Genomic DNA, 19,702 nt, shown 5'->3' on the forward strand with positions numbered 1-19,702 from the left:
AGGTGTCCATGTGGGATGCAGACACTGCAGGTAGCAGCTTAAAGCTTCGCCACAGCGCCGCCCCCATGACTCCTCTTTCTTAATGCTGGTCGGTTCCTGGAGGCAAGGAGATCAAAGTGCCCAGGGTAGTTACTGTACCTTGTGCTGTGTGGGCTTTTGCTGAGTCCCTTGGCAAGGGTGTGCCTCTCTGGGGACTGGAACGTTAACCCCGCAGAGCCCAGAGTTGTGAGCATGGGAAGCGCAAGGCCTGCAGTGACCCGTGGGGAGTGACGGTCAGCAGGGCCCTCTTACTTGCCTCTTACTTCCTGGGCTCGTCCTCCGCTGGGGACGTGGAGGCATTTGCTACACCCTGAAGGGCAGCACACAACCCTTGTGGAGCATCAGCCAAGGCTTCGGGAGGCCGTGCGGATGCTTTGTCCAAGCAGCAGCTGCTGGGTGTGCGTCTGTGACACGCGACAGGGCCCCCGCGACCCCTCAGTGTGAAGGGAGTGTGTGTCGGCGAGCTTCTGGATGGTGGTGCTGGGTGAGGCTCTGGAGCAGGAAGGGCAAACTCCTGCCAGAGAGAGCGAGAGAGGGAAAGAGGGGGAGGGGGAGGGGGAGGGAGGGAGGGAGGGAGAGAGGAAGAGAGGGGGAGAGGGAGGAAGGGAGAGAGGGAGAGAGAGGGAGGAAGAGGGAGAGGGAGGGTGAGGGAGGGAGGGAGGGAGGGAGGGAGGGAGAGAGAGAGAGAGAGAGAGAGAGAAACAGACAGATTGCTCCCTGGGATGAGTCCTTGGCCCGTGCGCAACTGTGCACAGCTGTTACTCATCAGAATTGAGCCATCACTCTTGAGCTCAAAGATAAAGAGCAAAAATAGATAGCGGAGGTAAGGAGTGATGATAAAGGGCCTGAGGGCCCTCGGACGTTGGTAGGACGTCTTGAGCAAGCAGTGGCAAGGCTTGCTTTCGAGAGCCGCGGCGTCTTTCCCCACTGTAGCTTCCTTGTCTGCGTGTGAGCCTCTGGTTTTAGCTGCAGCTCACCCAGAACTGATGGAGGAGGGGGGCTGAGCCCCGAGGGGCATCGGGCTGCCTCCCAGAGACCCCTGCTGTCTCCATGGGCCCCAAGCCAATGAGCTTACATTATGTGAGACCCCTGTTCAATAGGCGCCCCCATAGGTGCCTCCTAAGAATACACTTTTTTTTTTTTTTTTTTTTTTTTTTTTGACAGGCAGAGTGGACATGAGAGAGAGAGACAGAGAGAAAGGTCTTCCTTTTCCATTGGTTCACCCCCCAAAGGCCGGCTGGCGCGCTGCAGCCTGCACACCGCGCTGATCTGAAGCCAGGAGTCAGGCGCCTCTCCTGGTCTCCCATGCAGGTGCAGGGCCCAAGCACTTGGGCCATCCTCCACTGCACTCCCTGGCCACAGCAGAGAGCTGGCCTGGAAGAGGAGCAACCGGGACAGAATCCGGTGCCCTGACCGGGACTAGAACCCGGGGTGCTGGCGCTGCAGACGGAGGATTAGCCTAGTGAGCCACGGCACCGGCCAGAATACAGCTTTTAAGCCCTGTGCAGTTCCTGGAAGTCAGTTTCCCATCTGGGACAATCGTGTGGTCTCCCCTCGGACCACACACTTCACTGTCGCTTTGTGAAAAAAAAAATAGTTTTTGCTTCTTTTTTGCAAATTATTTCCCAGCTTTTTACTGCAATACTAAGCTGAGGAACAGAACCCACCCAGCTCTCTCCAGTAAGCACCCTCCCCTACAAGGGGTAAAACTGATGACCTTGAAATTGTGGCTTATGAAAGATGGGCTTCTCCATGTTTAGGTGTCAGGTGACTTCAGAGCTCTGGAGACAAATATGAGCAAACTTCACAGCAAGTCCGGGCTGTGCTCCCCTCCCCCCAAGGATGAATGCTGTGTCCCACTTATTTCTTTTTTAAAAAAACCTTTATTTATTTATTATTTGAAAGGCAGAGTTGCAGAGAGACAGAGAGAGGTCTTCCATCTGGTAGTTCACTCCCCAGATCGCTGCAATGGCCGGAGCTGTTGCAGATCCGATCCAGGAGCCAGGAGCTTCTTCCAGGTCTCCCACGCGGGTGCAGGAGCCCAAGCACTTGGCCATCTTCCACTGCTTTCCCAGGCCATAGCAGAGAGCTGGATTGGAAGTGGAGCAGCTCAGACTCGAACCGGCGTCCATAAGGGATGGCGGTGCTGCAGGGTGGGGCTTTAACCTTCTGTGCTACAGCACCGGCCCAAAACCACCTTCCTTTTGCCTTGGTTGTCAGCCCTGGAAAATCCCTTTCCATAAACACTTTTTTTTTTTTTTTTTTTTTTTTTTTTTACTGCGGTAAAGAGGCACATTCTAAACTCCACCCAGGATGTGACGTTCTCTGCCAGATGTGCATTTACAGCCGGGACCCTGGGGCTCCATCCTGGTGAGGAGTGGGCTGGAGGGCAGCTGTTACCTTCTCTTCACCGTGTGGGCTCTTCCTCCAGCGGCGCGGTAACTTACAGAAGGGAGGGAGGCTTTCAGAAAGAGGGCAACAGGTTCATCCCCCAGGAAGGCCAGAGGCAAGACTCCCCTTCCTCGCTGGCCGCTGACCTGCAGAATTTCACCTGACGGGGGTAGTCCAAAGATGAAGTCTCTGGGCGTTCTTTTCAGGCAGGAACCCAACTGTCTAAAAAAGATAAGAGGAACGCGTGATATATAGGGGTCCCCACAGAGTTCACAGAGAGTGTGTGCTGTGCAAAAACTGTGCACGGATCGCATAACCTTCCGCACCAGAATAACTTAATTCCGCCTTCCAGGAACTTGACATACCCGAGTACCGCCGTTTTTGGTTCACATGTATGTGTGTATATAATTACTATCATTAGTCTGATACTCAGCGACCAAGGAAAGCAAAGCAGTCGAAGGCGGGCAGCAGGCAGCGTGGGCTCTAAGAAGTAGAGCGTCCATGGCGGTGCCCACACTTGGCGAAAGCCACTGGCGCAAGCTGCGGTTGCTGGCAGCTCCTGGCTTGGTTTGCTACCCAATGGCTTCGCTCCCGTTCCATGGGTCAGCTCATCGCCCATCTGTGAATCTGTATGTCTGTCACTGGGTACACGATGACCTCCCTGGCTGTCTTCATCTCGCTCTTTAGAGTTCGTACCCCCGGGTCTGCCGTGGAGAAGGGCGGGGTGAGGCGTTTCAGAAGGGGTGGGGCACACGGTCTCTCTGGCTTCATCCTCCTGTTCTTGTTTACTCGTCTCTAGTCACACGTAAGTCAGACGTGCTCCCCTCCCCGCCCCCCTTTGCTGCCGCATCTGCATGGCTCCTGCCTGCCACTCCTTCAGGTCTGCCTCTCCTCTTTGTGTAACTCTTTCAAATAAATAAATAAATAAATCTTTAAAAAAAGATAGAAAGGCAGAGTTATAGAGAGATAGAGGCAGAGAGAGAGAGAGAGCGAGCGAGAGGGGTCCTCCATTTGCTGGTTTACTCCCCAGATGGCCACAACAGCTGAAACTGTGCTGATCCAAAGCCAGGGGCCAGGAGCTTCTTCCAGGTCTCCCATGTGGGTAACAGGGGCCCAAGCTCTTGGGCCATCTTCCAGGGCTTTCCCAGGCCATAGCAGGGAGCTGGATCAGAAGTGGAGCAGCTGAGACTTGAACCAGCGTCCACGTGGGATCCCAGAACTGCAGGCAGCGGCTTTACCTGCTACGCCACAGTGCCCCTTGCGTGCTTACACAGGCCAAATTCCCTGTCCCCCTCAAAACCTAGTTGTGCAAAGGCAAAGAGATTGGGAAATTCCAGGAATTAAGATGGGAACCTGGGGTGAACCGGAACTTGGGAACCCTAACCCCAGTCACCTCCCAGACAACACTTGCTGTGTGCTCCTCACCTGATAGAGGCCAGAGGTGCTCTTCAGAGAGCCAGCCTGGGGAGCCAAGGCCTCACTAGTGAGGACCTGGGCTTCCTAGCTGAGGCGGAGGCGGAAGGAGCTGACTGGGTCAGCAATGAAGCGCGCCGCTAAGAGAGAAAACCCCAAAGCTGGAGTGCGGTCACAGCGAGGCCAGGCAGGATCAGGGTCTCCTCCTTCGTTACTGCCACACGGAACCGCCTGATTCACACTGCACGAAGCTTTACAAGCTTCGCGTCGCCAGAGAAATCCCCAAACCTCTGAGTTCTAGGGAAGTTTCCCGGGCCCCAACCTCATCGCCAAACAGAGATGCTTGTCTGTGCGTCTTAGATGGGGCAGACGGGAGAAGGACGAGAGAGCAAGCCCTGGCGGATGTCACGATCTGTCACTGCTGCATGCAGCCTCCCTCACCTTCATGTTCACTTGGATTTGTTTTACCTCGTTGTCTTGTTTCTCCTCTTGCATTGCATAAATGCGGAGTCAGCAGCGAAAGGGTTGAGTGGTTACCCAGCTGTTCCAGAGGTGGAACTGAAAGCAGTCGTTGAGATATTGTGTTTCCAACTTCTGGGGCGGAGGGCCAGTATAGTCTGGTCGAACACTGGCGCAGCGTAGCAGGCGGAGTGGTGATGACCCCAGGAAACCTCCCTTGGGTTGTCTGGCAGTGGGGTGCCTGGAAGCAGAGCTCCCCGCTCACTTCGGCAGCTCTGGGGCCCCAAGGTCTGTGGGTGCCGGGAAGCTGGCTTCTCTCCGCAATCACTAACTGCCTAGTCCCTTGGAAGTCCCTTGTTTTTCTTGCTTATTTGCGTGGTCTGCCATTTCTGATTGGAAGCCAGAGATTGTGTACAGGGCAGTGGAGACTCAATTAGTTTATAATTTTTAAGTCTGGAAATGGATAGGCACACCTTCTCTTCTGCTAGGTCGTTAGTGAGTTTTTTTTTTCAAGTTAAACTTTATTTTGTGATCATTAGAGTCATGTGTTTGTTAAAAATAAGAGAGATTCTGTATATCCTTTATCCAGTTGCCCTTGATGCTGATATCTTCCAAAGCTACAGGAGGCACTTCAAAAAGTTCATGGGAAATGAAGTTAAAAGATTTTTATTTTCGGGGCATCCATATGAATGCTAATTCACATTCTGAACTCTCCACTTCCCATCCAGCTCCCTGCTAATGCGCCTGGGAAAGCAGCAGAGGATGGCCCAAGTGCTTGGGCCCCTGTACCCACATGGGAGACCCGGATGGAGTTCCAGGCGCCTGTGTTCAGCCTGGCACAACCCTGGTTGTTGTAGCTGTTTGGGGAGTAAACCAGCAGATGTCAGATCTCTCTGTGTCTCTCCCTCTCTCTCTGTAACTCTGCCTTTCAAATAAATAGTTTAAACATATTTTTCATGAAATTTTTGAAGATCCATGGTATGTATGGATTTCAAAAAATTCTGCACTTTCTGAACCAAAATAAACATTTAATTTCATGGCCCAAACCTTTGGAGGTGCCCTGTATAGTACATTGTGCCAACTGGAGTGATGGTATTTATACAGGCAAGGTTCAGAACCATCCCTTACCACAAAGAGCACTCAGATGTCCTTTTATGACCATGCTACAAAATTATATTTACAAAGGTATATGTGAAAATTACTTCGGAGAAAATATATTTTAATGTTATGCAAATGACCCAAAGGTGGCCCCTGCACATTTGTCCGTCTTCACAGAGGACTGAGACTTGTCACCTGGAGAGCTCTCCCCATAACACTAACTGAAAAATGTTCTGCATCCAGTAACCCTCTAATATGTAGTGTTTTTTTTTTAAGCCATTAAGATCCTGCCTGCTGGAGATCCTATATGGGTGCCAGTTCAAGTCCCGGCTGCTTCACTTCCCCTCAGCTCCCTGCTATGTGCCTGGGAAAGCAGCAGAACATGGCCCAAGTGCTTGGGCCCTGCACCCACGGGGGAGACCTGGAAGAAGCTCCTGACTTCATCCTGGCCCAGCCCTGGCGATTGCAGCCATTTGGGGAATGAACTAGTGGATGGAAGCACTCACACTTTCTCTCTCTCTCTCTCTCTATATATATATATATAATATTATATATTATATATTTAAATATAAAATATAAATATATATTATATTAGATTTATATATATATATAAATTCTGCCTTTCAAAGTCAGAGTTACGCAGAGAGAGAGAGAGAAAGAGAGGTCTTCCATCCACTGGTTCACTCCCCAAATGGCCACAATGGCCGCAGCTGCACTGATCTGAAGCCAGGAGCCAGGAGCTTCTTCCAGGTCTCCCATGCAGGTGCAGGGGCCCAAGGACTTGGGCCATCTTCTACTGTTTTCTCAGACCATAGCAGAGAGCTGGATCAGAAGTGGAGCAGCTGGGTCTCAAACCGGTGCCCATATGGGATGCTGGCACGGCAGCCTTACCTGCTATGCCACAGTGCTGGCCCCAATAAAAATTTTTTTAATTTTATTTATTTACTTGAGAGAGTTACAGGCAGAGAGGGAGAGATGGAGAGAAAGGCCTTCCATCTACTGGTTCACTCCCCAAATGGCTGCAACAGCTGGAGCTGAGCCAATCTGAAGCCAGGAGCCAGGAGCTTCTTCTGGGTCTCCCATGTGGGTACAGAGGCCCAAGCACTTGGGCCATCTTCTACTGCTTTCCCAGGCCATAACAGAGAGCTGGACATGAAGAGGAGCAGCTGGAACTTGAACCGGCATCCATATGGGATGCCGGGGCTACAGATAGAGGCTTAGCCTACTGTGCCACAGCATTGGCCCCCTAAATAATAAACCTTAAAAAACAAAAAAGATCCTGCCTGCTTTGTAGATCCCTAGAAACTGCATCCAACATCCAACCCAGGGCCATGGAAGACTCCGGGCTGCTGCTGGTAGCTCTGCCCAGCACCCCCACCCCCGACCCCGGGAGGCTCAGTGACGTCATCCAAACACGGGAAGCCCCTCTCTGGTTCCTCTTTCCCCTGGGACTCCCCTTACCCTTCTGCTCTGCATGGAGGCCTCTGGGCTCTCATCCTTGAAAGCTTTGCTCCAGGCGGCTGTGTGCCCCAGCAGACCTGTCACCCGCCCGCTGAGTGTCACTGCCACCTTGTGGTCCCATATTTCTCCTTTTCGCCTTGAGATCCTCGGACTCACTACACACTCACTTCGTTCCTGCCCCTCTCCTGTCCCTTCACCCATCAACCACCAATCTGTTGTCTGTTTTTGTTTAATTATTCATTTTCATTTTGATTCGAAAGGCAGAGAGAGAAAGAGATCTTTCATCTGCTGGTTCACTCTCCAAATGCCTACAACAGCCAGGGCTGAGCCAGGCTGAAGCCATGAGCCAGGAGCTTCATCTGGGTCTTTCGTGTGGCTGCAGAGCCCCAAGCACTTGGGTCATCTGCTGCTACTTTCCCAGGTGCATCAGCAGGAAGCTAGATGGGAAATGAGGCAGCTGGGACTCGAACTGGCACCCATATGGGATGCCGAGTGTTGTAGGCTGTAGCTTAACCCACTACCACACCGGCCCCAGCAACTGTTGTTTTAGTTTTTTTAATGGAGTGGTATTCAGTTAACCTAATAGCAAAAAAAAATTTTTTTTTTTGACAGGCAGAGTGGACAGTGAGAGAGAGAGACAGAGAGAAAGGTCTTCCTTTGCCGTTGGTTCACCCTCCAATGGCCGCCGCCAGTGCGCTGTGACTGGCACCCCACGCTGATCCGACCAGGGACTTCTCCTGGTCTCCCATGGGGTGCAGGGCCCAAGCACCTGGGCCATCCTCCACTGCACTCCCTGGCCATAGCAGAGAGCTGGCCTGGAAGAGGGGCAACCGGGACAGAATCCGGCGCCCCGACCGGGACTAGAACCCGGTGTGCCAGTGCCGCAAGGCGGAGGATTAGCCTAGTGAGCTGCGGCGCCGGCCTCCATTTTTTTTGTTTGTTTGTTTGTTTCCTGTACTGTTAGGATCTTATTCAAAAAAATCCTCGCCCAGTTCAATGCGTTTCCTACAACAGGCCAGGGCCAGGTGGAAGCGAGGAGCCAGGACTTGAATTTGGTGGCAGGGACCCAAGTACTTGAGCCGTGACCTGCTGCCTCCCAAGGTGAGCAGAAACAGGAAGCTGAAACGGAGCAGAGCAGGGGCTCCGGCCTGGCACAGCGATGCGGTGTGCTGCAGCCCCGGGGCGTCCTACTGCTGTGCCAAGCGTTTGCCCCGAACCCTCTGCTGTTCCACAGCAAGTTCTAGGGGCAGACACCCGCATCCTATATCCGAGTGCCTGGTTGCAGCCCCTACTGCTCTGCTTCCGATCCCGCTTCCTGCCAATGCACACCCTGGGAAGGAGCAGGTGAGCCCAAGTGCCTGGGTCCCTGCCGCCTAGAGGGAGATCCAGACTTGAGTTTCTGGCTTCTGCCGACCCAGCCCTGGGCTGCTGTCCCAGTTTGGCAATATCTGCTGATGGACGCTCTCTCTCAACCTCTGTCTCAGCCTTGTCCAGTAAAATGAAAACAAGTATGTTTTTAAAAAGCAAGTTCCAAGAACAAAATTTTAATGTGACATCACGTTTGTGGAAATCACTAAAACCATGACAGGAAGGGGCAGCGACCAGGAGACACACCTGACTGTTGAACTTGGCGTCTCTGTTGGGGCACATGTTGGGGGCAGCTGGATGGTGGATGGTGATGGAAAGTTCCATTACAGGGAGCCCCAATGCCGCCCTGAGTGTCCCACAGGAAGGGGCCTTCCCTTGGCAACCCAGGAGCTCCTGGTGCAGGGTGCCCGGTAGAGGCAGGGAAGGTGGGCACTGGAAACTGGCAGCGCTGGGAGAGAGAGGGATTGGTCCAACCTGTGCCACCTGGTAGCAAGACCTCGGAGGATGTATTGGGAGGCCTGGCGACACAGAATTCACCTGGTCTCGGTGCCCTCCGTCCTGCAGCCCCTCGCCAGCCTCGCAGGGACGCACCTTCTTCAGCCCAGGACCAGTGCCCAGACCCCACCGAGACCCACTGAGTGCCAGGCAACAGTCAAGTCAGCTGTGAGGGGCACCATGGGCCGCTACCACATCTGCGTGGCCACCGGGGCCTAGATCTTCTCCAGGTAGCACAACCGCGTGCGGCTGTGCCTGGTCGGGGTGCGCGGGGAGGTGGAGCTGGAGCTGCAGCTTCCGTCCGCGCTGGACGAGGTCAGTGGGGCCAGGACAGGCTTGAGATGGGCGGGTGGGGCCTTCCACTAGGTTGCGAATCCCAGCAGGGGCAGGAGATGTGGGGAGCATCAGGGAGCCCGCAGCCCTTCCGGGTCCCTGGACCCTGGTCCTGGCAGCCCCCACCTCCTTTAAAGGACCCTGTGCAGGCTGGCGCCGCGGCTCACTAGGCTAATCCTCCACCTAGCGGTGCCAGCACACCGGGTTCTAGTCCCGGTTGGGGCGCCGGATTCTGTCCTGGTTGCCCCTCTTCCAGGCCAGCTCTCTGCTGTGGCCCAGGAGTGCAGTGGAGGATGGCCCAGGTGCTTGGGCCCTGCACCCCATGGGAGACCAGGAAAAGCACCTGGCTCCTGGCTCCTGCCACCGGATCAGCGCGGTGCGCTGGCCGCAGCGTGCCGGCCGCTGCGGCAATTGGAGGGTGAACCAACGGCAAAGGAAGACCTTTCTCTCTGTCTCTCTCTCTCTCTCACTGTCCACTCTGCCTGTCAAAAAAAAAAAAAAAAAAAAAAAAGGACCCTGTGCAAACACACGCCTTGTGGTCCGACCCCTCGGCTCTGGCCAGCAGGAGTGTGGGAGCACGGACACCCACGGGGCAGGCCTGCGGGGAGCGAGTGAGGGGATGTTGTCTTCCACAGCCCGGGATCTGTAGGGACACATGCGACCCCCTCCCCAGGCCCGGGCCCCTGGTTATCCTCCTCCCTGACCCCAGCCCACACCACCCGCAAACCACTGGCTACTGAGCGCGGCCCCGAGGAGCTGGAGCCGCTGCAGTTTGTGAAGTTGAGGAAACACCACTCGCTGGCAGACGATGCGTGGTCCTGTGACCACATCACGGTGCGAGGTCCGGGGCTGGCAGCGTTGTGATCCTGTGGGAGAGCAGTGGTGTGCGGGCACCGCGGAAAGTCGGCATGTTCAAGGGAAATTGTGCCTTAGGAAAAGCTGAGCATGAATTTCTGAAAATGGCTGGCACGTGCTTACACGTGTGAGTTGTTTTGGAATCAAGGATTCAGATTCTTCTGTGTTTATAAAATTTTTATTAACAGCAATAGCACACATTGACGGAGCATAGTGGGACACTTTAAGAGCAAAATTCCCCCTTTAAGATTCCTTGGCTTTGCTCAGACACTAGACTGTTGTGAACGCTCGTCACCCCTCCGCTGTGCAGGGTGAGAACTTGTTCCTGCTAACTCTGATTTGGTACCAGTTCTCCAACCTCCCTCTAGCTGTCCTAGCCCTGCGATGCTCTGGCCATTGCAGCCATCTGGGAGTGAACCAGCAGGTGAGACTGAGGACCCTCTTAGCTTCCACGTATGAGAGAGAGGGTATGCGATGTTTCTGTCTTAGTGCACTTTATCACAAGGACCTGCAGTTGCACAACCCATTCTGCTGCGGAAATCGGGATTTAATTCTTCGCAAGACTGAATGATAGTCCGCTGTGTATATATGTGCCGAATTTTCTTTATCCATTCGTCTGTTGGTAGACACCCTGGCCGATGCTGCAGTAAGCGTCACGGTGCAGGTGTCTGCTAAGGGCTTCATGTTTTTTGGGTATTTATGTAGTGATGGGATTGCTCGATCACATGGCAGTTCTGTTTTTAGGTGTTAAAGGAATCTCCCAGCTGTTTTCCATAGCGGTCGCAGTAACTACATTCCCACCAACAGTGTATAAGAGTTCCCCTTTCTCCACATGCTTGACAGCATTTGTTTGTTTTTGTTTTTAAAAGATGTGTTTATTTTTAAGTCAGAGTTACAGAGAGAGGGACAGAAAGAGATCTTTCACCTGCTGGTTCACTCCCCAGATGGCTGCAATGGCCAGCGCTGTGCCAAGCTGAAGCCAGAAGCCAAGAGCCTCATCTAGGTCTCCCAGGTGGGTGCAGGGAGAATAAACTCCTTTCCACTACTTTCCCAGGTGCATTAGCAGGGAGCAGGATTGGAAGTGGAGCAGCTGGGACGTGCGTCAGCATACAGGATGTGTGTTAGTAAAATGCTGCTGTTTTACCTGTGGTGCGCACACACACACACACACACACCCCGCCCCTTGCTGGAAGCCAGGTAACCAGATGGTCTAACCATAGGTGTCAGCCCTAACCCCCCCCCCCACCCACCCAAAGGGATTCACTGCTCCTACTTCTTTGCATCCCTCACAAAGGTATAACAGGACCTGCTTCCGCACACGTGTTCTCTCTCTCCCTCTCTCTCTCCCTCTCCCTCTCCCTCTCTCCCTGGCCTGACGGGTTTCCCCCACCATTTCCTCTAACTCCGGTGTTTGGTGTGTTTTGTCATGGCCTCACAGTGAGAGCTGGGAGTAGCAGCTTAACCCACTCTGCACAGTACCAGCCCCTGCAGATTCTCTGCCTGCCAGGTTTCTTGGTCTTCGTTGTCTTTTCCGCTCCATCAGCCTGCACTGCCGACTCAGTGTGTCAGACCTCACGGTGCATTTCTGCAACCGTTACCGCTGCCGTGATCACAGCCCTGGCCCTGGTCCTCCACCGACAGGACTTGGTCCTGCTGCGCCTCAGCCCCAGGTCACCTCTGTCGTCATTTCTCCACCCCCATTTCAGGTATAAGGTATGGGTGGGGACAGCAGCCACACAGGGTGCTGAAGGAGAAACTGAGACCACTTACTGAAACCTCCTAGCACTGTGCCCCCCCCCACCACTCCTTCCTTGTCTACCCTCCCCCAAAGTCTAGGACTATGGGCTACACGGTGTGTTTTTAAAAAGATTTACTTATCATTTGAAAGGCAGAGTTACAGAGAGGGAGGTCTTCCATCCCTGGCTCACTTCCCAAATGTCTACAATCCATGTGGGTGCAAGGGTCCCAGGACCTGGGCCACCTTCTATTGATTTCCCGGGCCACAGCAGAGAGCTGGATTGGAAGTGGAACAGCTGGGACTCGAACTGGTGCCCATATAGGATGCCGGCACTGCAGGCAGCAGCTTTACTTGTTCTGCCAGCCCCTACATGATGTGTTTTAAAGGTGGGAGGAGAGGAGCCGGTGCTGTGGCATAGCGAGCAAAGCTGCTGCCATCCCATATGGGTGCCAGTTCGAGTCCCTGTACCCAAGTGGGAGACCTGGAAGAAGCTCCTGGCTCCTGGCCTTGAATTGGTGCAGCTCTGGCCAATTGCGGCCAATTGGGGAGTGAACCAGTGGATGGAAGACCTCTCTCTCTCTCTGCCTCTCCTTCTCTCTGTGTGTTACTCTTTCAAATAAATAAATAAATCTTAAACAAAAAGAAAACAAGGCGGAAGGAGAGAGCAGAAAGGGGAAGGGCTGAGAGGAAGACTGAGCTGCAGCAAGAGCAGGGCGCCCAGGCCTGGCCGAGGTGAGCAGGGGCGGGCGGGCGGGGGACCTACTGGTTGAGGACTCAGACGCCTCCCTGGTCGGGAGGAAGATCCCTCAGGCCCCGGGCTCAGTGAACACTGGGGTCCTTTATCTCACAGAGGCTTAGGGAGACCCTCGCAGGAACCACTGATTGCTGGAAGACATTTTTGTTTTAGCAAAACAATTTTTTTCCTTCCCTGGAATGTGAACACATGGGCAGGAACAAAGTAAGGTCCTTTCTGCCCCTTCCCCAAGGCTGCGTGCAGAATCCAGTTCATTATTTATCAGAACTTATTCATGTGCGGAGCAGATCCTTTGGGAAAGAGGTGGGGGTGACAAGGACCAGTGCAGGGGGATGGGCACCCAGGTAGGACACTAGAGGGTGTCAGGTTGCCAGGTGCAATGGCCCGAGGTGAGAGGTGAGTGGTGGGTGAGTGGTGAGCACTCTGAGCACCCAGTTCCGGGACCACGCGATCAGCCCAGGAGCACTGCAGGAGGGATGGGCACAGCGTTCCCCTGCTGCAGGTATCACCGGACGCGTCCAGGCCTGCCTCTGGATGGCAGTCCCTGTCCTGGCAATCAGCTCCTCCTGGGCTTGGGGCCGCAGGTTGGATCTAGGGCCTGAGAACCGTTCCTCCTTCCGCCGAGAGGAGGAGGACGAGACGGCCCAGCCCTTTGGGGTCCTCCACCAAGACCACTGCCCTTCAAGCTGCCTTCTGCCCGCTGGGAGCGTCGTCTCCAAGCGGTCTGGTGGAGACCAGGCGGTGAGTCCACTGTGCCCTGCTGTGGCACAGCCTTGGGGTGCGTGGCGGCTTCCGCACGGTGCATGAATCATCAGGGACCCAGGAGTACCCGCCCAGCCACAGGCAGGAGAACCACTCAGAAACACAGACAACGTGTCCCCTGTCTGCTACATCCCAGGAGCCCGTGGAGGGTGTCATGCAGCTACCTGGCCCAGGTGGAGCCAGACGTGGTCACAAAGTGGCAGGGCTGAGCTGGGACCATATGGAGACAGGGAGTCTGGGTGAAATGAGGAGGAGTGGCTGGGACACCAGGGTGCGGAGGAGATCTCGGGCAGGGACAGGTGCTGAGGGGACTGACATCCCGAAGTCCCACCACTGCCTGCCTGAGACTGAGCACCTGCGGCCCAGGGAGCAGGTGCGTGCAGGGGCCGGCTGGGCTGTCTGAGAAGATGCCTCTGAGGCTAGGAGTGTGAAAGACGGAGGGCAGTCAGGTTCTGAGGACAAAGCTGCCGCATGCCTTCTAGACAGGATGCAGACTGAAGCAGACGTCTCGCTGTAACCACAGGACCCACCTTAGCTACAGGGCTCTCCCAGCAGACCTGACTATAGCTAGGGTGGCTGGGGGTAGAGCTACAGACCCGGGGCTAAACCATGTGTCAAACCAAGGGCAAGACGCAAGGAGGTGGGCAGCCTCGGGGTGTGTGTGTATGTATGTGTACGCAGCTAGAGCAGGAGAGTGAGTGGAGGCTGAGGGATGTGTGCCCAGCCAGTCACCAGGAAGTCTTTCTTCAGGCTGAACCCAGCTGCAGCACCACAGGAGGCTGCCACACACTGCTGCTAAATGGTGGCATTAGGGGAATGGGTGTTTGGGGTAGTGGGGAAGGAGGGAAGGAGAAGGGGGGAGAGGGGAAGGAATGGGGGAAGGGAGGGAAGGAGGAGGGAGGAAGGGAGGAAGGATGGAGAGACTAAAGGAGGGAGGCAGGGAGGGAAGAAGGGAGGGAGAAAGGTAGTGAGGAATGGATGGAAGAATGGGGGAGGGAGGGAGAGAGTAAAGAGGGAGATGGAAGGAAGGGAAGGGAGGGAGGAAGAAAGGAAGGGATACAGGAGTAAGGCAGGGAGGGAGGGGGGAGGGGGGAGGGAGAGAGGGAGGAAGAGAGGAAGAAAAAGGCATACAGAAGGAAGGGAGTGAGGGAGGAAGAAAGGGAGGCTTGATGGGGAAGGGAAGGGAGGAGAGAGAGGAGGAGGGAGGAGAGGACAGGAAGCAAGACATCCAGGAAACAAGAGGAGTGAGGGAAGAGGAGGGAGAGGAAGTTAGAGAGCAAGGAAGGAAGGAGGGAGGAAGAGAGGGAGGCAGAAGAAGGGGGGAGGAATGAAGAAAGGGAGAGGGGAGGGAGGAGAAGCCAGGGAAGGAGGGAGGAAGGACTGAGGGAGGATTGAGAAAGAATGGGAGGAAGGAATGGAGGGAGGGAGGGAGAAGGAGAAGGAGGGAGGGGGGCTGGAGCTGTGGCACCGTGGGTAAAGCTGCCACCTGCAGTGCCAGCATCCCATATGGGCACCAGTTCAAGTCCCAGCTGCTCCACTTCCCATCCAGCTCTCTGCTGTGGCCTGGGAAAGCAGTGGAAGATGGCCCAATCCTTGCGCCCCTGAACCCATGTAGGAGACCCAAAAGAAGCTCCTGGCTCCTGGCTTCGGATTAGCTCAGCTCTGACCACTGCAGCCATTTGGGGAGCAAACCAGTGGATGGAAGACCTCTTTCTCTGCCTTTCAAATAAATCTTAAATAAGAAAGAGGGAGGGAGAGACAGGAAAGGGGGGAGGGAGGGAAGTAGGAATGAAGGAAGGGATGGAGGAATGGAGGTGAGGGAACAAAGAGATGCCTCAGCTGTTCTTGCTCACTGCCCAAAAGATGGAGAAACACTGGCATGTGCTCCTTGCCCTTGACTCTCGATGGGGCCTCACACCCTGCTGCCCGCATTCCCCATCCTGTATTCTTCCCCAGGTTCTCAAGGCCTTGAATTCACCTCCACCTGCTGCCCCCTACCCTACCCCCATCCCTAGCCCTCCTAAAATATAAAAAGCCTCTCCCCACCCCCGTTGTTGGGGCCTTCTGCCACGTGTTCCATCATGTGCATGTGGGCCATTGGTCACCCACCTCTACGAATTTATTTTCTCTGAATAAATTCGGTCTGGCTGTAAATTTGTACACTGCCTCCTTTCTATTTGGCACCTCTTTTTCTAACATTTATGGTGCCCCATGTAGGGAGGCACCAACCTGGAACTCTTTTCCTAACAGGAGTGAGGGAAGGGAGGAGGCAGGGATGAGGAGGGTGAATGGGAGGGGGAAAGGTGGGAGGGATGGGATGGGGAAGGAGGGAGGAAGTGAAGAATGAGGGAGGGAGGAAAGAAATAAGGGAGGAACAAAGGAAGGGAGGAGGAGGGAGGAGGAAGGGTTTGAGACAGGAAGGAAGGGAGGGGGGAGGGAGGGGGGAGGGAGCGAGGAAGGAGGGATGGAGGAAGGAACAGAGGGAGGGAAGGAAGCAGAACCCCACCTGGTGGAGGGAAATGGCTTCCTCCACAAACCCAGCCTGTAGGGCAGTCAGTTCTGGACCTTCCCTTCTCCCATTCAACAGGCCAAATCCTGCCTCCACGCAATCAAGTCTTTCAGTTTAGATACATTGCTTTTCCACAATGCAACCCTGAGTGGCACACACTCTGTCTTCCAACACAGCTGAGCTCCTGGAGGTTCAGTCTCGCAGCAACAGTCCCCCCCGCCAAGTCTTACCCCATCCTCTACCCTGCAGGCTTTAGCCTAGTGTGGTCCAGGACTTCGCTCTTATTAAAAAGTTTCCATTCTCTGCAGGGACTTTGTTCAATCTTTCCTGCTGGTTTTCTCCACACAAGTAAGCTCCTTCCTAAGGCTGGGAAAAAAGGGAGAGATGAAGGTGGAGTTGGAAGAGGAGGAACAGAAGAGGGAAGGGCTAGCAGAGGCGATGGTGTGCGTCATGGCTGTCAACCAGGGGTGATTCTGCCCCTAGACGTCACTTGGAAAGGCCTGGAGACATGTGTGACAGTCGCCCTGGAGGATGCTCCTGGTCACTAGTGGGTGGGGGCCAGGGGTTGCTATTAAACACGCGACAAGGGGACTGGCCCTGTGGCGTAGTGGGTAAAGTGCTGCCTGCAGTGCCGGCATCCCATATGGGCACCGGTTTGAGACCCAGCTGCTCCACTTCCGATCCAATCTCTGCTGTGGCCTGGGAAAGCAGTGGAAGATGGCCCAGGTCCTTGGGCCCCTGCACCTGCATGAGAGACCTGGAAGAAGCTCCTGGCTCCTGGCTTTGGATCGGTGCAGCTCTGGCCATTGTGGCCAACTGGGGAGTGAACCAGCGGATAGAAGACCTTTCTCTCTCTCTCTTCCTCTGCCTCGCCTTCTCTCTCTGTGTAACTCTGATTTTCAAATAAATAAATCTTTAAAAAAAAAAGAAAATTAAAAAATTAAAAACACACTACAAAACACAGAACAGTTGCCACAACAGAGAATTCTGTGGCCCATTTATGGGGTGCCCAGGCTGAGGAACCCTAGACTCGGTGGGGGAGAGCTGGGAGGCAAAGAGAAAGGGCTGGGCTGCTGGCTGCAGCTGTGACGCGGGCACAGAACCTGAGCTTGCTCCTCTGGGTCAGGTCCTCCTTCCCTGGGGCCCCCAGGAGCGGCTGCCAGCAGTCTGGAGCTGGAGTCTGCACCCTGGAGAATCTGCTGTCTCATCCATCTTCCTGGGTTCACAGAGCACTCGGAGGGCACGGCTGGGGAGCACACCGGGAACCCCGAGCTCCCGGCTGGCTGACAGCTCAGCTCCCACCTCCTCTGCCCTGCTTCTTCCCAATCTGCTGTGGAGGAAATGTGTCCCTAGGTTCCTGCAGGTGGTGGGAACCAAGCAGCTGGACGTTCTTACTCCGTGGGAACATTTTCTTTTTCTTTTTTCTTTTTTTTTGACAGGCAGAGTGGACAGTGAGAGAGAGAGACAGAGAGAAAGGTCTTCCTTTGCCGTTGGTTCACCCTCCAATGGCTGCTGCTGTCGGCGCACCACGCTGATCCAAAGCCAGGAGCCAGGTGCTTCTCCTGGTCTCCCATGGGGTGCAGGGCCCAAGCACTTGGGCCATCCTCCACTGCACTCCCTGGCCACAGCAGAGAGCTGGCCTGGAAGAGGGGCAACCGGGACAGAATCCGGCACCCCGACCGGGACTAGAACCCGGTGTGCCGGCGCCGCTAGGCGGAGGATTAACCTAGTGAGCCGCGGCGCCGGCCCTCCGTGGGAACATTTTCAATTTCCATCTTTTTACACAGTTTGTGAGGTCCAATATCCCCCTTGACGGTCAAATCTTTTACATCTTTTACCCGTGCCAAGAGTGCAGTGCAAGGAGATCAAAACGGATTCCACCTGGCACCCAGAGGGTGCAAACCTCCAGCCCGTGCCCAGCCCTCACAGCTTTGCAGGGGGTGGGGGTGGGGAGATATCTAAATCCTATCCTCCAGGAATCCCTGATGCCCGGGAAGATCCCCTGGCGTATTCCCTGCTATAGGTGGGATTAACCCCTCCAGGAGCCCCACCTGGAGGTAGGTGGAGCGGCGAGGAGGAGACGGGAGGCTTTTACGAGCTCATGGTCCTATCTTCCTCCTTCCTGGGCTCCTAATGTTTCTGAAACACGTGCTGGGGATCCTCACTCCCGTTCTGGGAGCCCGGGGCCTGTCCGCCAGCATCCTCAGCCCCCTCTCAACCCCTGCTTCCTGCAGCCTGCCCGATGCGCACTCCCTCCCCAGGCGCCTTCACCTGTGCCCCTGGCTACACACACAATGCCCTCGTCCGGCACCTGGGGGTGGATCAGGCCAGTGCCTCCCCTGGGCGCTCAGGTGCTTTGGGATCCACGGCACGGCAGCGGAAATCCACCGGCCGTTTGTGCTTGCGCAGCCTCGCCAGCAGGAGGCGCCCCAGGAGCGCAGGGACACGGAGCTCCAGCACCGTCTCCGGTACGACCCGACACAGCACCCAGGCAGGGCTGGGGACCTGCAGCAGGGTCAGCGCGCATCCGGAGAAGCTTGGCTCCGCTTTGTGTGGACAAACTCCGGGAGACCCCTGAGGCCGGCGGCGTGTCCGTGCCTCCTGCTGCGGTACGGGCAGGGAGACACCACTTGTCTTTCCTGGTCCTCTCATTTTTTTCCTTCTGCTACCGGACGCCCAGCCGCACGCTATCTCGCCCTCGCCCCCACGCTCACCGGCCCAGGGACATTTGCGGTGCATCCCCACACCAGCTGCGGCGGCCTCCTGAGCTCGCCCACCGCCCACAGCCGCCCCAGGTCCTGGAACCCGCCAACCGCGCCTGGACCTCCAGGGATCCCCCTAGGGAAATCGGCATACGGTGCTCTGAGCCCCGGTCCCCAGGGAGCCACACTCAGCTCCCCATTGTGTTGGGGTCCCGGGGTCTTCACTTCCCGCCCACAGATCTCTCCGGCCTCCTCCTCTGTTCCAGTGCCCCCAGCAGCCCCGGGAGGGGCGGCCCTGCCCTGATTCACTCGGCACACATTCCTGGATGCCAGTGTTCAAGCCCAGACCTGCGGCTGATGACGGCTGGACAGACCTACCCTGTGATGCCGCAAGTCCACTGCTGGGCAGACGAGGTCAGCGCACCAGAGCTGTCTGCGTTCCTGGGTTCAGGGCAGCACGATCCCAATGGCCCAGAAGCGGGGTCAACCTGAGTGTCTGTGGACACAGAATGGACAGAGAGGCCTTAAATATATGCAGGGGTTGCTCTGCAGTGTTTACACACAAGGGCATCATACCTTTTTTTTTTTTTTTAAGACTTATTTATTTATTTAAAAGAGTTACACACAGAGAGAAAGAGAAGCAGAAAGAGAAAGAGAGGGAGGGAGGTCTCCCATCTGCTGGTTCACTCCCCAGTTAGCCACAATGGCTGGAGCTGCACCAATCCAAAGCCAGGAGCCAGGAGCTTCTTCCGGGTCTCCCACGCAGGTGCAGGGGCGCAAGCACCTGGGCCATCTTCCACTGCTTTCCCAGGCCACAGCAGAGAGCTGGATCGGAAGCGGAGCAGCTGGGACTAGAACTGGTGCTCATATGGGATGCTGGCACTGCAGGCGGCGGCTTCATCCGCTACGCCACAGCACTGGCTCTGGCATCTTATCCTTCACAACACGGATGAAGTGAAGTTATATCCTATACCCTATGTTGTGCGAAATTACATTAAGTGAAATAAGCCAGATGCAGAAAACAAATAGCACACAAGGTCATAAATATGCAGTTTAGAAAGTCAAACACACAGAAGAGTAAGACGGTGGCCACTGGAGCCTGGGTGTGCGGATATAGGGGAGACAGTCAAAACACACAGGGTGTCTGTTCTTTCCACAGGAGGTACAGGCTCAGAGATCCTGCATATATCATGGTGACTGTAGTTGGTGCCAATACACTGTTTACCTGAAAATTGCTAAGAAGGTGTACTGTCAGTGTTGCCCCCTTCAATGGTCAGTGGGGGAGGAAATGATATCTGAAATAGGCTGGTGTAGACATTCACAAC

At 55.2% G+C, this 19,702-nt stretch overlaps 1 long non-coding RNA gene across 4 annotated transcripts in view; it reads right to left on the reverse strand.

Annotated features, from left to right (window-relative positions):
• Positions 1–15,892: 15,892 nt before the first annotated feature.
• Positions 15,893–19,702, reverse strand: part of LOC103351478 (uncharacterized) — a 109,326-nt gene continuing 105,516 nt past the window's right edge. For all 4 annotated transcript variants that reach the window (XR_011383642.1, XR_011383643.1, XR_007911422.2 and 1 more), the window contains 2 exons: positions 18,756–18,873; positions 15,893–16,041 (listed from right to left, as the gene is read on the reverse strand). This is a non-coding gene — a long non-coding RNA (uncharacterized lncRNA). The remainder of the gene's footprint in view (positions 16,042–18,755; positions 18,874–19,702) is intronic.

Source organism: Oryctolagus cuniculus, chromosome 17 (genome assembly GCF_964237555.1).
Source record: "Oryctolagus cuniculus chromosome 17, mOryCun1.1, whole genome shotgun sequence".
NCBI lineage: Eukaryota > Metazoa > Chordata > Mammalia > Lagomorpha > Leporidae > Oryctolagus > Oryctolagus cuniculus.